This window comes from Callospermophilus lateralis, chromosome 15 (assembly GCF_048772815.1).
Source record: "Callospermophilus lateralis isolate mCalLat2 chromosome 15, mCalLat2.hap1, whole genome shotgun sequence".
Taxonomy (NCBI): Eukaryota; Metazoa; Chordata; class Mammalia; order Rodentia; family Sciuridae; genus Callospermophilus; species Callospermophilus lateralis.
Window position 1 is genome coordinate 66,018,312 of NC_135319.1, and position 18,578 is coordinate 66,036,889.

General features: G+C 34.9%; 1 protein-coding gene across 3 annotated transcripts in view; it reads right to left on the minus strand.

The window, feature by feature from the left end:
- Hpse2 (heparanase 2 (inactive)) overlaps positions 1-18,578 on the minus strand; it is a 649,448-nt gene that overhangs the window by 535,371 nt on the left and 95,499 nt on the right. The gene's annotated exons all lie outside the window — the stretch shown is intronic.

Here is an 18,578-nt window from a genome sequence, read left to right on the forward strand (position 1 = left end):
CAGGAAGGCTATGATTAAATGAAGAACTACTTTGAGTAACATCCCATGTGGCCTTTCAATCTAAGCAAAGAATGAGATTTTACGTCTTTTAAGTTCCTGGGTCTGCTAATATTCCCAGTGACCAACACCAAATGAGATTTTTTAATATATAAAACCATCTTCTAGTTAAAGAAAAAATAAAACTGATATTTCAATTGATGTTGATAATCTTGAAAATAGTTAATAGTATTAGAATGAAAACTATACTCAACTCTAAAACTTGACTGTTAGTCTTTAGCCACTAAATTGTTGTGCTTTCTCTTGTTTTTTATTACTTTCTGAATTTTACTGCAAACTCTAGTAATTCCAGGACATTTGTACACCTGAATACAAATGGAAGAAAAAGATAGAATGGCAATCTGAAACTGCTCAGAAACCTGAGACATATCCTAGGCTCTTCATTCTTCCTGGCCTGATCTCCATCTGATCTTGACCACATACATATACACAAATACATGTATGCATTCAGTTACCAAGACTTCTCATATCTATCTCCTTAATATATCTTGGGTTCTTTCCTTATTCTTGAGTTCAACAATCTTTTAGATCTGTTTATTTTTCCCTAGACAGCTGCAATTGTCTCTTACTACTCTGGTCTTCTGTCTCCCTAACTTGAATACTCTGCAGCCTCCATACACATGGCAGAGTGATCCTTTTAAACTCTAAATCTGATAATGAAACTCTCATTAATAAAATGCAAGTGCTTCTCATTGTCTTCGGGAAATACCTGATAACCCATTATCTGATCTCACCCAAACTGCAAATTCAATAGTTATCTATATCCCTCTACCAACCTATCCATCGAGTTCAATAAGATTAAGAAGTGCTAAATTAAGCCCTGATTCCTTGTAAGTTTTTAATGCATAGACATCTCTTAATGACAATAAACATGCTATTTAATGCAATATGTGCAGTGCAAAATAAAAAACTAAAACATGCACTATTTCAGTTTTCAAAATTACTAACAAAAAGACATATCTTTTATCCAAAAGGAATGTTTTGTGACTAGTTAGGCCTTGAACTTTAATTTGAGGACAGGAGTTTATATCAAGAATGGATTACCAAAACTTGGTTGAACTATGGCATTTATTATCAAAATCAATTTAATTTCTTCTAAAAATTCTTATTGAGATTCAACTTTAAACCCTATTTCTGGCAGTTCATTTGAAATGTGGCTCAACTGATGTGTATTAAATGCTTACTCAGCAGGCCCTGGATTTTTTCAAAGAGGAATAAGATATGACCTTTACCCTCAAAAACTATTTTATTACATCAATAGTCCTATATGGAAATTCTTAACCAGGCTATTAAAACTCAACTCAGAATGCTGTGATGCCTTCTGGTGATTTTTAAGATCATTATTCTCACTTGAAAAATTCCCAAGACCATAAACCACCTGTTCCCTCCCATTCCCAAATTCCCAAATTCTTCTCATTAACTCTCTGAACATATCCCCCAACTACACTTTATTTGTTTACATCCCTCCAAGCACATTGGGCTCTTATATGTTCCTGGAACACAGTACACATGCTCATGGCTCAGAGTGTTTGCCCATGATTCTCTATCATCCTGGTACACTTCTCCCTATTACCTTTTATGATCTGCTCCCCAACTATTTTAGGTATTCTTCAAATGTCACTTTCTCAGTGAGCTCTTCCCTCAACAGCCTATTTAAAACTGAACAATTACCCAGCATTCCCTAGCTCTCCTTCCTACTTTACTTTTTCAAAGCAATCATCATCATTTAACAGAATATGTGTTTTGTTTGTTTAGTACATTTTCTCTTTTCTTCTAAAAAGGTCATTATTATATTCTACAGCATTTAAAACATTGCATGGCACATAGCAGATCCTCAATAAATACATTCAGGATAAATAAGGGGAATACACCTAAGAAGAACATAGAGCATTAGGGACATTCTTCTGCAACAAAGCTTTTGGAGAGCAGCAATTCATAATCAGAATACTCTACTTTTACAAATTTAATATTAATCTATAAATGCTAAGTCAAATTGAAGTGTAAATGTTCAAGTGAGAAATATATAAGCCAATCAGTAAATGTATAAATAAGAAAGATACTTTAAAGAATATTTTTAACATAGTGATAAAATATTTCAAATTATATTTTTTAATTTTTTGTTGTTGTTGTTGCAAATGGACAGAATGCCTTTATTTTATTTATTTTTATGTGGTGCTAAGGATCAAACCCAGTGCTAATGAGCTATAGCCCCAACCCAAGTATTTAAATTATTAATAAACTTTCTAAAAAACATGCTTTCTTCTGTATGTCATATTCTATTATTATGATGTTAACTTTATATAGGTTATAGCACAAATTTTTCACAATATTATCAAAGACCTATCTGCATTCACAAATATTTGAGGTCCTTATTAGTAAAAATGGAATTTTCTGCCTCCAATCAAGAACTCTGAGACCATGGTCTACTTATTTCCATTTTTCTAATGAGTTCCCCAGGAGATTCTTACTTAAGTTTGCGAACTATTGCTTTAGTCCATCAGTCCTCAAACCCCCCAGAGCCATCTCTGTCCATGTCTCCTTTCCACAGGGCTCTCCCTAGGTCTAAATAATCTTCTAAATCAAGAACTGGATTTTATCCTAACTATGGATTTTAAAGCACTAAAAGCTACTATATTTTCTTTTTATGCTAATAATCCTTCAGAAATATGATTACAGACCAACATTTTTATCAATGACATTAAATATTTCTTTAAAACCAATAGTCCTAGGAAAACTCACAAGCTTGCTAACCAACCCTAAGTAAAATTATAATTTAATTTCACATTTATCTATTAACTTTGAATCTTAAGTAATATTTTTAAGTGGGCATTTATTTTTAGATCAATATTTAATGCTTTATTGTAGCTACCCTGAAAATCAAGAACATATATTCAACTTCTTTTTCTCTAAGGCACCTAGCATTTTACTTTACATACTTTGCATTTCAGTTAATAAATGGATGATTTTTAAAAAACTATTCAAAATAACAATCGCATATTATTGAAATTTTTATGGGAGCTCATAAACTTCTAGATGTACCTCCCAAGGATTTGCTCATTTAGCATATTTGGTTTTCTCTAAATAAGAAAGAGGACAAAGTAAACAGTACGTATCTCCTGGATTTTTCATTCTAAGAGAGCATCCTATTAGTCTTCTGTAAATATTAACATTCCACTGAGAAGTGAGAGGACAGTAACTGTAAGGAGATCTTTTTAGCAGCTTAAATCTGTTTCTCTTTTTCAAGCAGGATATAAAAAACACAGATCTAACTCCTATAAAATAAAACAGGCTATCTTTTTCTCTAGATGAAGGATTTTCCAAAGAAAGTTCAGAGTTACTGTAGAGTTTAAAAAAAGAAAAAAAGACATGCTATTTTTAGCTACTAGAATGAAGACAAATAAAAACAAAGAAATACAAAGACAAAAAAAAAAACAGGAAGTTGGAAACCTACCTGAAATGAATTTTAGCATCCATTAAAAGCTTAATGTATTCCTAGATTTCCCAGGGATCTCCATATTGCTTTCCATATTGGTTGCACCAATTTGCAGTTCCACCAGCAATGTATGAGTATGCCTTTTTCCCCACATCCTCACCAACACTTATTGTTGTTTGTCTTCATAATAGCTGCCATTCTGACTGGAGTGAGATACTATCTTAGAGTAGTTTTGATTTGCATTTCTCTAATTGCTAGAGATAATGAACATTTTTTTCATATATTTGTTGACTGATTGTATATCCTCTTCTAAGAAGTGTCTGTTCAGGTCCTTGGCCAATTTTTGATTGAATTATTTGGTTTTTTGATACTTAGATTTTTGAGTTTTTTATATACCCTAAGATTAGTGCTCTATCTGATGTGTGAGGGGTAAAAACTTGCTCCCAGGATGTAGGCTCTCTGTTCACCTCATAGATTGTTTCTTTTGCTAAGAAGAAACTTTTTAGTTTGATTCCATTTCCTTTATTGATTCTTGGTTTTAATTCTTGAGCTATAGGAGTCTTAATCAGGAAATTGGGGCCTAATCCCACATGATGAAGATTACTATCCCTCTCCTTGGTCTATATCAAAAGACTCAAAAACAGCATTCTACAGAGACACAGCCACATCAGTGTTTATAGCAGCACAATTCACAATAGTTAAACTGTGGAGCCAACCTAGATGCCCCTCAGTGGATGAACAGATAAAAAAAATGTGGCATATATACACAATGAAATTTTACTTAGCAATAAAAGAGAATAAAATTATAGCATTTGCAGGTAAATGGCTGGCATCGGAGAAGATAATGCTAAGTGAAGTTAGCCAATCCCCAAAAACAAATGCTGAATGTTTTCTCTGATATAAGGAGGCTGACTCTTCGTGGGATAGGAATGAGGACCATGGAAGGAATAAATTAATTCTAGATAGGGCAGAGGGGTGGGAAGGAAAGGAAGGGGCCAGGGGATTAGCAAGGATGGTGGAATGTGATAGACATCATTATCCAAAGTACATGTATGAAGACCCGAATTGGTGTCAACATACTTTATATACAACCAGAGATATGAAAAATTGTGTTCTATATGTGTAATAAGAATTGTAATGCATTCCACTATCATTTATTTTTTAAAAAATCAGTTTAAAAAAAGCTTAGTGTACTCTGAGAGGATAACAATAACAAAAAAAAAAAAGTATTGACCAGGTATTCTGTGACTTCAAACTAATAGGCATAAACTACACCAAGAAGGCATACTAAGTTACCTATGAGGGCTGGGTTAAAAAGAGAGAAAAGACATTATTCAGACAAATAAAAACAGTTTATTTTAGTAACACTGTATCTTAGTTTAGATCTTGAATACTCCCCAAAGCCTCATTCATTAAAGGGTTGGTCCCTAATGCAGCAATGTTCAGAGGTGGGCTTTGGGAAAGTGATTAAATCATGAGGGATCTCACCTCATCAATGAATTACTGGGTTCATAATTGAATAGACTAATGGAGGTGGTGGAAACCTTAGCAGAAAGGCCTAGGTGGAGGAAGTAGGTTACTGAAGATATGCCCTGAAAGGGGATATTTTGTCTCCAGACCTTTCCTTGATTTCTCTCTCCTGTTTCCTGGCTGCCATGAAGTGAGCAGCTCTGCTCCACTGCATGCTCCCAGTCATCACATTCTACTTCAAGAAAGGCAGAAAATAATGAGGCCAAAGGACCATGGACTTAAACCTCTGAAACTGAGTCAAAAATAAATCTTTCCTCCTGAAATTTGACTTTCTCAGGTATTTTTCACAGTGACAAAAAGCTAACACATACAGTATATCCCTCATATTTGGAAATCTGTTTCTTCCAATCCCTATACCTAAGATTTCATGGGTAAAATGTATTACCACCTAGGTGAACAATTCTACTAAAAACTCTTATAAGTGATACTTTTACTATACAAATTTGAAATTTTCAAGAGGCCCTAAAAGATTAAGTATGCCACATTTTCAATAAAATTAAACTGTATCCTCTCATAAATTTTACAATAGGTTAGATACCCTTTTAGTGGAGTTCTTCCATATCCTCCAGAATGAATTACTTTGAGTCCCACAGCATATTTTCCCTACTCTTGAAAATAAGACACTTTTAATATGTGTATTGTCTTGAATCTGCCTGTCCATAAAGTAGGCTCATCTAAGGCTGAACACTAACATATGAGAGAGTATGTTATGAGTATGTATTATGAGTATGTACCTCTGCATCCAATAGAATGGTGACTCAAAACTTTAAGAATACATATACAAATTAAGTTTGTAATTCTTTTTCAGTTGGGAAAAAATAATATTTCATATGCAGAAGAGAAAGCATTTTGCAGTATACTAGTAAGAATTATGAACTCATGAAATCAAAGACTGGATTTTAGTCTGGCCTAAGCAACTAGCTGTTTGATCTTGAACAAGGAGTCTCAGTTTATTTACCATAATATGGCATTGTTGGACTTAATTTCTAATAACTCTTTCAGCTACAAATTTTACTTAATTTGGAAGATTTTTTAATCTGTTTAGTTTTTTTTTTTTAATGAATTTCTTGAAATTCTTCCCCAAAGTACTAACTGCTGAAATGAGAACTTCATCCAGGCAAACAAGGGTCATTCCCAACAACACGGGGTGGAATAGATTATTTTCCAGCTGAAACTGGGGCAACTCCAATAATGGAATAATAATGCTAAACAGGAAGCTCTTGTGCTATATGGGGTTGTCCCTTTACTGCCTTTTCCCATGAAAAGTGTTCTTCTCAAAAACAAAAATGGCAGCATTCACTACCCACCTAATATCTCAAACTGTTTTTTAGCTGTATAACCAATGTGGGCCCTGTTCTCCTTTTACATTTTTCCTTCTACAAAGAGTTTGAAGATGCCATGAATAATTAAAAATAAAACTGAAACACTAGGTTAGGCACTTCTAGTTCATAAAGAAAAATCATAAGAGTTATTACAAATACAAAATTTAAGTTGGAAGACATAAAAGCAGTAAACATCACTATTGAGTATGATACTATTTAGTTGTGTGAGGTCCCATGAAAATCAGATTCTGTGAATCTACTCAAATGGAGGATCAAAAAGTGTAGGCCTGGAATCTGTGATGCAATAAAGCTTATGAAAGCATACATTTTAAACTCTTTTAGGAAAAGACAGATAAATTTGTTTTCCAAAAATCATTATAAAAGGAAATAAATTTGTATCCAAAATAAACATCTGTCTATGACATAAACAGGATTATCTGATTCCAGAACATAAGGATGTTAGTCTGGGGGTGTTTTCTCCTAAGGGAATATAAATTTAAAGCTATTTTAAAAAGAACGCCTGCTCATTACCATTAGCTTACTGTACTGTTTCTTACATAGTATATACTCTTCTTTGGCTCAGTCCACTTGAAAATGAGGTTGCATTCTCAGCTCCTGTTTGGTTTTTCAGTTCTAAGAGCCCTCTAAAGAGAATGGAGCAGCAGCCATATCACAAATGTGAAAATTGTTCTTCAGGGTATATGCAAATGTCCCACCCTTGAAAGGTATACCATGTCCTCCTTGCCTTAGAAGAACAGAATAATAAGCATCCTCCTCTCTTCAGTTATGATTTCTATGCATTGGAAAGGTAAAGATTCAAGGAAAAGGAAGATTCATCTATATGAGAATGTATAAAGTCATCTCTTTTTATAAACAGATTAGAAAAATCCAAAATGGATTAGGAAATCCAAAAATTGACTAGAAAACCTAAAATTAGAAAATATAAAAATTGAACCAAGAATATTCACAAAAGCATCATTCAAATTATCATTATTGATCATTATCCCTTTCATAAAACAAATTTCTGATAAGTTTACAAAAGATAAATAAATTCACTTTTGAAATATATACTATAGTTTAAAGAAAGGAAAGATCATTTTTTATAAAGTCAAACATAAAATATTATTTTATTCCAAATTAAAAATAAATAATTGATCCCAGAAACTGGGGAGGCTGAAGCAGGAGGATTACAAGTTTGAGGCTAGCCTCAGCAACTTAGTGAGCCCCTGTCTCAACATAAAAAGTAAAAAGGGCTGATGGTCTAGCTCAGAGGCAGAGTGTCCTTGGGTTTAATCCCCAGTACTAAAACAACAACAGCAATAAAAATAATAATAATAAAATATAGAATTCAGAATTCTTTATTCAAAAAATAAAGAATTTTTGGACCTAACTAGTCATTCTCTTTAACAGTGTCTTTCATACAGCAGAGGATTTAACTTTTGATGAAGTCCAACTTATCAATGTTTTTCCATCATGAATCACGAGTGTCTAAATACTCATTATCAAACACAAGGTCATCTAGATTTTTTTACTATATTATTTTCTAAAAGTTTCATAATTTAGCCTTTGACACCTTGGTTTATGATCTGTGTTGAGTTACTTTTACAAAAGTTACAGGATCTGTTTCCGAACTTTTTTTTTTTTTTCATAGTGGATGCCTGCTTGTCCAAGACCATTTGTTTAAAAGACTATCCTTTCTTCATGTATTTGTTTTTGCTCCTTTGTCAAAGATCAGCTAATTATAATTTTTTTTCCTGGCCTCTTCATTCTGATTCATTGGTCCATTTGTCTATTTTTTCACACATTAACACACAATCTTGATTACTATTGTTTTACAGTAATCAAGATCTTTCTATATGCTTTCATATTTTTTTTCATTATTTTGTATGCTTTTTCTTACAGAGAACCTCAAAAGTTCTGTAAGCTACAGATCTCACAAAACCAGAACCACCTCTGTATGACACTTCAAGTAATGAATAACAGTATGGATTAACATCTAAGAAGGATGAGGGCTGAGACTCTAATGAATCTCCTCACAGAGACAAAAGAAAAAAATAAAGAAAAATATGTAGGTCTTTAATCCACTTTGAGTTTTTTGCAGGGCTAGAGATAAGGGTTCAATTTCATTTTGCTATATATGTATTTCCAGTTTTCTCAGCATCATCTGTTGAAAGGCAATCTTTTCTAAAATGTATGCTTATGGTACCTTTATCTAGTATGACATAACTGTATTTATATGGGTTTGTCTCTGTGTCTTCTATTCTGTACCATTGGTCTTCATGTCTGTTTTGGTGCCAATACAATGCTAGCTTTTGTTATAATAGCTCTGTGATAAAATTTAAGATCCTATCTTATGATGCCTCCTGCATTACTTTTCTTGCTGAGGATTGCTTTGGCTATTCTGGGTTTCCTATTTTGACAAATGAATTTCATAACGTCTTTTTCTATTTCTATGAAAAATATTATCGGAACCTTAATAGGAATTACATTGAGTCTCTATAGCATTTTTTGTAGTATTTCCATTTTGACAATATTAATTCTGCCTAACCAAGAACATGGGAGATCGTTCATGTTCTAGGGTCTTCTTCAATTTCTATCTTTAGTGTTCTGTAGTTCTCACTGTAGCAATCTTTCACCTCTTTTGTTATATTGATTCCCAAGGTTTTATGTGTGTATGTTTTGTTTTGTTTTTGAGACTATTATAGACCCAACACTCCAACATGTTGGCTTAGGAGCAGACTTGCTCAACAAGACTCCTAAAGCACAAGAAGTAAAATCAAGAGTCAATAAATGGGATGGTATAAAACTAAAAGCTTTTTCACAGAAAAGGAAACAATTAAGAACATGAAGAGAGAGCCTACAGAATGGGAGAAAATCTTTACCATCTGCATCTCAGATAAGGTGTTAATTTCTAGGATATACAGAACTCAAAAAGCTTAACACCAAAACAAACAAACAAAAATAAATAAATAAATAACCCAATCAATAAATGGGCAAAGGAACTAAACAAACACTTCTCAAAGGAAGAAATATGAACAATCCACAATATATGGAAAAATGTTCAACATATCTAGCAATTAGAGAAATGCAAATTAAAACTATACTGAGATTTCACCTCATCCAACAGAATGGCAATTATCAAGAATAAAAGTAACAATAAACATTGGAAAAGATGTGGGGAAAAGGGTACACACATACATTGTTGGTGAGATTAAAAATTGGTGCAACCACTCCAGAAAGCAATATGGGGATCCCTGAAGTTGAACCACCATTTTGCCCAGCTATCCCACTCCTTGGTATATATCCAAAAGAATTAAAATCAACATACTACATTGATGCAGCACATCAATGTTTATAGCAGCATGATTCACAATGACTAAGCTATGGAACCAACCCAGATGCTATCAACAGATGAATGAATATATATACACAATGGAGTATTACTCAACCATAAAGAAGAATGACTTTATGACATTTGCCAGCAAATGAATGGATCTAGAGACTATTAGGCTAAGTGAAATAAGCCCATCCCAAACAACCAAAATTCAAATGTTCTTTCTCCTTTTGTGTGGATGTTAACATACAGTAAGAGTAGGGGGGAGAAGAAAAGTTCAGTGGATTAGACAAAGGAGAATGAAGGGAAGGGGGAGGCATAGAATAGAAAAGACAATGGAATGAACCTGACATAAGTTTTTATGTACATATATGAATACACCACAGAGAATATCAACATTGTGTGCATCCACACACCTGGGATCCTAATTACAATAATATATATTCCATGCTTGTATAAATATATCAAAGAAATTATAATATCATGCACAACTAAAAAGAATAAATAAGTTTGTTTAAAAATGAAGCAAAGGAGCACAAAGAAGAAGAAAAGATAGTCGTTCAACAACACTAATTCCAAATCATATTTGAAGGTACTTATATATATAGTACTTCTAATTCAGTGTGATAAAAAAATGTAGAATCAACAAATGGGATGAATTCAAACTAAAAAGTTTTTTCTCAGCAAAAGAAATAATATGTGAGGAGAATAGGGAGCCTACATCCTGGGAACAAATTTTTACCCCTCAAACATCAGATAGAGCTCTAATCTCTAGAGTATACAAAGAACTCAAAAAGTTAACAACAAAAAACAAATAACCCAATCAACAAATGGGCCAAGGACATGAACAGAAACTTCTCAGAAGAGGATATACAATCAATCAACAAATACATGAAAAACTGCTCACCATCTCTAGCAATCAGAGAAATGCAAATTAAAACTACTCTAAGATACCATCGAACTCCAATAAGAATGGCAGCCATTATGAAGTCAAACAATAAAGTGGGGAAAAGGGTACACACATATATTGCTGGTGGGACGTCAAATTGGTGCAGCCAATTTGGAAAGCAGTATGGAGATTCCTTGGAAAGCTGGGAATGGAACCACCATTTGACCCAGCTATTACCCTTCTCGGACTATACCCAAAAGACCTAAAAAGAGCATACTACAGGGACACAGTCACATCAATGTTTATAGCAGCACAATTCACAATAGCTAGAATGTGGAACCAACCTAGATGCCCTTCAATAGATGAATGAATTTTAAAAACGTGGCATTTATACACAATGGAATATGACTCAACACTAAAAAAATAACAAGATCATGGCATTTGCAGGCAAATGGATGGCATTAGAGCAGATTATGCTAAGTGAAGTTACCCAATCCCTAAAAAACAAATGCTGAATGTCTTCTCTGATATAAGAGGGGTAACTCAAAATGGGATAGGGAGGAAGAGCATGAGAAAAAGACTACCACTAAATAGGGAAGAGAGGTGGGAAGAAAAAGAGGGAGAAGGGGAGTTGCATGGAAGATGGAAGGAGAACCTCATTATTATACAGAATACATATATGATGTTGTGATGAGAAAAAAAAAGTGTGATACATTAGATTGGATAAAGAGAAAGGATGGGAGAAGAGGGGAGGAGTAGGAGGGATAGGAAGGGCAGCAGAATAGAATAGACAATATGATTGATGTATGTACATTCCATGTATGTATTATATGTCAAAATACATTCTGCTGTCATGTATGACTAAAAAAAATAAAAATAAATCGTATGGTAAAAAAAAGCTATAAAAAATCAAATTAAATAATTGAAAATTTTGAAAAAAAAAAATGTAATACCTGTAAACTACTTTTTTATTTGAAGGTATAAGAGACTATCAAAAACTTTTCTTAATTTTCAAAATGGCTACCAACCAGAATATTTCATTGTAACAGTGGGAAATTTTAAGCACTACTTCCTTCAAATTCCTCTAGGCCAACTCACACTCCTGGCCCTTCAAGACAGCCAAAATTACAGTGAACTTGAACCATTTGCACATTTATCTCCATATTGGACTACACCTTCATTAGGACAGGGACTAGATCAAGTCTTATTAATATGTCCCTAGTGAGTGGTACAGTGCTAGCACAAGTCAGGTACTCAAACATGGGTTGAATAAACATCACAAAAGGCAGATATTATTATTCCAAGTTTATAAATGAGGAAGCTGAGGCTTGCTGCAGAATACACATGAAGCAAACAAAAAAGTTGAAATCCAGGTCTCTCAATTCCAACAATTTCTCCCTACTACAGTAATACTGTAATAAAGTATTTTATAACATAAGCCACAGAAGTATAAGATGGCTATTCCAAATAAAGAAAAATTATTTTTCCCTGCTGCATAGTACAATTTATCACTTTGACTCCAATCAATTTCCACTCTCCCCTCAGATTATATGTGAAGATTTATCTGCAGATCTGTAAATTTTCTTCAGACTAAGAAAATGAACAGGAAAAATAGAACAGCTAAATCCATTACACTCAAAAGGAACAGGAAAAATACTAAAAAAGCCAATTGTATAATGACTGCATTTCTCTTCTTAAGAACCTTAGCAGAGACTAAAATTGCTCAGGAGAAGTGTAGAACATTATGTTCATGTGCCCAGAGTCACACAGTCTCTATAATGAAATTTCCTATAAAGCCTAGATCCTGACACTGAGAGACACACACACCATTCAGAATACATATAAATAGCTCTGACAACCACAAAACTTAAGGACTTAACATCTTTTGGAATTCAATCAATTCTTTTTGACTTTGTTTTATGATAGTATCTGAGACATGATAGATGATTTCCTAAAGTATGAGCAAACATTATATTAATAATAATAATGACAGTAACAACTACCACTCATTGAGTGTATGGCTTTATAGTAATCACTAGATAATATTACTTAAACTCATCCTAAAAATCTTATATTATTTTCCCTATTTTAAAAATGGAAGTGAGATTAAGTAGTTTGCCCAAGGCTCACCCAACTAGTACATGGTAAGTACAGGATCCAAACCCAAATTTGCTCATAGTCAGTCTCCTATGTTGCTTTGAAAAACAAAGGACCTCACAGATTGTTTAGAGGGCCTCTTAATATGTTTGCTTGCATATACTTATCAGTAAAATATTTTTGAGCAGAAATCATTCATATATAACAGGCATATAAACACACACTATTCAGGCACCAATTATGTTACTATATAATTACATTATAAACAAGTCAAAATACAATCAACAAGTACATGAAAAAATGCTCACCATCTCTAGAAGTCAGAGAAATGCAAATCAAAACCACCCTAAGATACCAACTCACTCCAGTAAGACTGGCAGCCATTATGAAGTCAAACAACAACAAGTGCTGGTGAGGATGTGGGGAAAAGGGTACACTTGTACATTGCTGGTGGGACTGCAAATTGGTGTGGCCAATTTGGAAAGCAATATGGAGATTCCTTGGAAAACTGGGAATGGAACCACCATTTGACCCAGCTATTCCCCTTCTCGGACTATTCCGTAAAAACCTTAAAAGAGCGTACTATAGGGATACTGCTACAACGATGTTCATAGCAGCACAATTCACAATATCTAGACTGTGGAACCAACCTAGATGCCTTCAATAGATGAATGGATTAAAAAAATGTGGCATTTATACACAATGGAGTATTACTCAGCACTAAAAAATGACAAAATCATGGCATTTGCGGGGAAATGGATGGCATTAGAGCAGATTATGCTAAGTGAAGCTAGCCAATCCCTAAAAAACAAATGCCAAATGCCTTCTTTGATATAAGGAGAGCAACTAAGAACAGAGCAGGGAGGGAGAGCATGAGAAGATTAACATTAAACAGGGACAAGAGGTGGGAGGGAAAGGGAGAGAGAAGGGAAATTACATGGAAATGGAAGGAGACCCTCATTGTTATACAAAATTACATATAAGAGGAGCTGAAGGGAAAGGGGGAAAAAACAAGGGAGAGAAATGAAGTATAGCAGATGGGGTAGAGAGAGAAGATGGGAGGGGAGGGGAGGGGGGATAGTAGAGGATAGGAAAGGCAACAGAACACAACAGACACTAGTATGGCAATATGTAAAAAAGTGAATGTGTATCCGATGTGATTCTGCAATCTGTATACAGGATAAAAATGGGAGTTCATAACCCACTTCAATCAAATGTATGAAATATGATATGTCAAGAACTATGTAATGTTTTGAACAACTAATAATAAAAATTTTAAAAAAAAGAAATTTTAAATTAATCAGCTAAAATTATGCAATATTTTACATTTTTCATGTTTTATTTTAATAAGTTCAAAAGCTTCTTTTGTTCCTATATTTTAATAGTAGTAATAATTATGTTCTGGGCATTATAAAAGCATTCAGGAAGACTCATTAAAAGCAGCTTATGTAAATCCAAATCTCAAATGGTCTTTTTGATAATATAGACATTTTTTGATCATCTCCTTGTCAGATTATTTTTATTCAATTATGTGACTTACATAGAGTTCATATAAAAAAGCAAACCATCAAATTTGCAATTTTCTTATTCCTTGTGCTGACATTATTAGTACTACATTTAATCCAATTTCTTTTCAAAAATCCCTTTAAATCCATTTAGCTGGGCAATGTGGACTGCTGTATGCTGAACTACATTGGAAAGTAGAGACTTAGGAAATTCCCACTCTATTCTCAGAATAAAATAGAAATATACAAAACTAGTAATATTCTGAAAATTTGCATAATTATTAACAAAATTCCCATTCCCAGTGAACTTCCTTGCATATTTTGTGGAGTGCCTCTAAATCCTCTCCCACCCACACCCTGACCTTGGAAAGCAATGACCTAAATACTCTGAAATTCACCTCTGGATTCAGCCAAACCTGTCTGCGTTTAATTTGCTGACTTTGTTTAATGGTGCTTTGAAACAATGCCATCATACTAAATGAAGAAACCTGCAAGAAACTGCTTCTCAGCCTGGGAACATGAAAGCTAAGGTTAAAAGTGAACTCAAAGGACTCCTTCCCTCCTACATCATCTTTTACAAACTAAGGTAGAAAGGGAGAAGTAAAACATCTCCAACAAACCAATGCTCTTATAAACAAAGAAGCTCATTCTGGAATTCATAAAGACAAACTTTTTTTATATCAACTTAGGAGATAAATCAATCAATGCTCACAAGTTTAATTTTAAGAAAAGCAGAACAAGAGCACTTTTTAAAAAAATGTATCCTTCAGTGATTTTCTATATTAATTGCCCACACAATGCTTTTAATGTACAACTTGCAGTTATTGTTCTTATATATCTTTTGCTCCTAAGTTGTTTTTTTCTGAACATATTTATAAAATGTAGTTGTATGAAGGTTAAAATCTAATAAGAATTTGATCTTTTAAAAAATTATTCAGGGCCTGGTGTTATAGCTCAGCAGTAGAGCACTTGCTTCACCCTTGTGAGATACTGGGTTCAATCCTCAGCCCCACTCAAAAAATAAATAAATAAATAAATAAAAATATTTTTTGAAATTATTGTTATGTGATGGTTTGTAAAAGGGCTTTCAAGCAAAAATGTATATATTTTTACCTAAAAACAATAAAGTGGATACAGAAAATAGAAACTTCTAACCATGTAATTTCTAACTTATGACTATGCATTTGTGACTGGCCACTAACTTGGGAAGACACTTCATTTGCTAATAACAGCAATATGCTCATTCTAAATTTGTAAAATACCACTTAATTTCTGTTCTCAGCTTCATTTTAGGTAAGCCAAAAAATTCCAGTACTCATGTTCATCTAGTTGGTATTATGCCCTCATGAAATTCAAAATGCTTAGCCAAAAGATTGATAAACAGTGCTTCCACATGACACATTTTTCAGATCTTTGTTTTCCAGGAGACTGGATGATTCTTCGTGCTTTATTACATGAATCCCTACAAACATCCCAGATTACTGAGAAACCCAAGGCTCAGAGTAGTGGGAGATTTATCTATCATGAAATTACAAGATAATAGCAGAACTCAAAATGTTTCTGACTGGCTCCACTTGAGCACACAGTGTCAACTGTGATTTTAAAAGCAGAGAGATTTTAGCACTAGAAAAACAGCTAAGCTACCCAAGGGCAATACTTACATTTGGAAGCATGGTTAAGATTAACCATAATAAAATCTCTCATGTATTGAATACTTACTGTGTGCCAAACAGTGTGCTAAATGTATTAAATAACCCCCATTTAATCCTCAAGAAATTTTCTAGGTAGGTACTAATACAATCACCATTTCACTCCTGAGGAAATTAAAGCCAGAGAGGTTGAAAAAAAAATTTTCCATAGCTTTCCTTACAGAGCTAATAAGTGGCTGATTTAGATTCAAAGTCAAGACAGTCTAACTCCAAAACTCACATGTTAAACTAGCATGCTATGTGGAATTAAAGCTAGCAACCACCTGCACATTTCTTCACCAAGTAACCACTATGATTCTTTCATTTATAAAGTGATGAAGCATATTTTTACCTTTTATGAAGTATTTTCACTTTCATCATCTTTTTATTCAAATAAAATTGTACACTATTCATTCAGTTTTGACACCCTCTAAAATGATAATTCCCAAAAATAACCCCAAGATAAAAGTTAGGCAAATATTACTCCCTAACTATTAATGATGGAGATGTTGAAATTCAAAATATACTAATGATTATGTAGCTGGAAAGTCTCATTTAGGGTCTTGCCTGACTGCCATAACTAAACCTGTCCCTTCTCCAGACTTGCCAAACTCATCACTGTCACAGTAACAGCCAGTAGTTTGACTGCTAAGAGATAATGTAGATAAAAGTTCCCTGTGAGAAATGGAAAACTAGAGTCAGACTCACTAATTGGAAAACATGGAGGAGGGGGAAGTACAGCTGGGTTGCTTCCAAAGTCGACATTGACAGGAAGTGGCAGGGATAATGGGAGAGCAGAACTGCAGGACAGGAGGATAAATATATAGCCTTGCAACCTACAAGGCAAGGAGCCATGCGACTCAGGGACAGTGTACAAGTGTGCAACTCTCAAAGATCACCACAGAGCAGGAGCCCAAAACACCACTGTGAAACCTAATTCTGGATCACATACACAAAGGACATGGCAGGACCATCCCCAAACTGCAGCAAGGCAAAGGTAAAGAAAGAAGAAAAGGGCAGTGGGTGGGGGAACATAAAGGCTTTGAAATGATACATAGAGTACATACAGCAAAAACAAAATTTAAAATTCAAGAGTATTTTTTTGGTAATAACATGACAAAAAATTATTATCCTTAATACAGAAAAAGATCTCATAATTCTGGAAGACATGATAAATGCCTCAATAAAAAAGTGACCTAAAGAAATAGAAAATTCATAAAAGAAATAAAAATAACAAAGAATGTAAAAAGACGGCTAATCTCACTACTATCGAAAGATATATAATCAAAAGCAATAATGTCAGATAAATTATTGTCTACCATATTGACATAAATGAAAGACTGGAAAATAATCAATATTATCAAGAGACAAAATAAATGATCTCTCTTGTGCATTGCTGGTTGAGTATAAACTGGCATGACCTTTATGGAAGTCCACTCGCTAAATATATTACAATTTTAATTGAACACTCCTTTGACAAAGCTATCACACATTTAGGAATTGTGCAAAGACATATTTGCAATGATGTACATCATAACATTATTTATAGTCATAAAAAATTAAAGGCAGTTATGGTATATGTCAACAGAACAATTAAATTATTATGATACATACACATAATGTAGTTCAAATTTAGCCATTGAATAACAAACCAGAATCAGAAAATTAAGGGTCAAATGTTTTATCTCATATGCAGAATCTAGAGAAAAATAAGAGAAAAGAAAGTGGGAACTGGATATCAAAAAGATACAGAGAAGGAGGGACTCAACATGACAGCAGGCGGGGAAGCAGCGCTTTCAGTACCTCCTCAACCACGTGGACAGAGAGACACATTAGAACGTTTAGATTCTACCTGCTGAGAAACTCCCAGCAAAATTCTGCTGAAGTAAGGCCTGCTGGGGAATTTGGGATTATTGGAGGTGACAGCTTGCCCCAGACGGGTGAATTTCGGCCACACAGCGGGGAGGTCTGGGCCGCTCCGCACCGCCGCTGCCTGGCGACCAGCTCAGTAGGAGGCGGTTCAGCACTGCGCGGTGGAGAGACCCTATGAAGAGGTTGCTAACCAAGCCTTCATGAAAAAGCGAACCAGAACTGAATCCGAGACTGGGACAGACGAGAGACAGGCCAGACCCACCCCTCCCATGGACACTCCAGCAAGGAGTCCGGGGCCCGCCATAGCAAAGAGCTGACGTCACCAGAGTTCTGCGGAGGGGATCCCTTCCCAGCAGAATCGGCTTTAGCAGATGTGTGACTCCCACCCCCACCAGATACATACAGCTGGGAAACCTCAAAAATCTTGCCCCAGAGCTCCGTGGGCATGACTGTAGGGGCCGAGGGACGCAGAGGGGACTCCCGACCCCCAACTCCTCCTACCGCCAGCAGTGTGGACATGACTGTAGGGGCCAAGGGAAGCAGAGGGGACTCCTGATCCCCAACTCACCCTACCACCAGCGGTGACACCCAAGGACTTAGCCGCCAGTTCCCAGAGGCGTGGCCACCAAAGGGGTCCGAACAAATTAAACTGTTGGTTCCCAGATCACCACTCCATAACCCTGGGTTCTGGATAATGACAGAGAGAGTGCTCAGTCGTTCGGGAAATAGGGCATGCAGTGGGGCTGCAAGTGTAACCAGATCTTTGGAGATCGCCTCCGGTGAGTGGGGCCTGGCTGGCTGGCAGGAGGAAGGTGGGGAGGGGATGGAGAAGAGAAACAGCTCTGGACTAA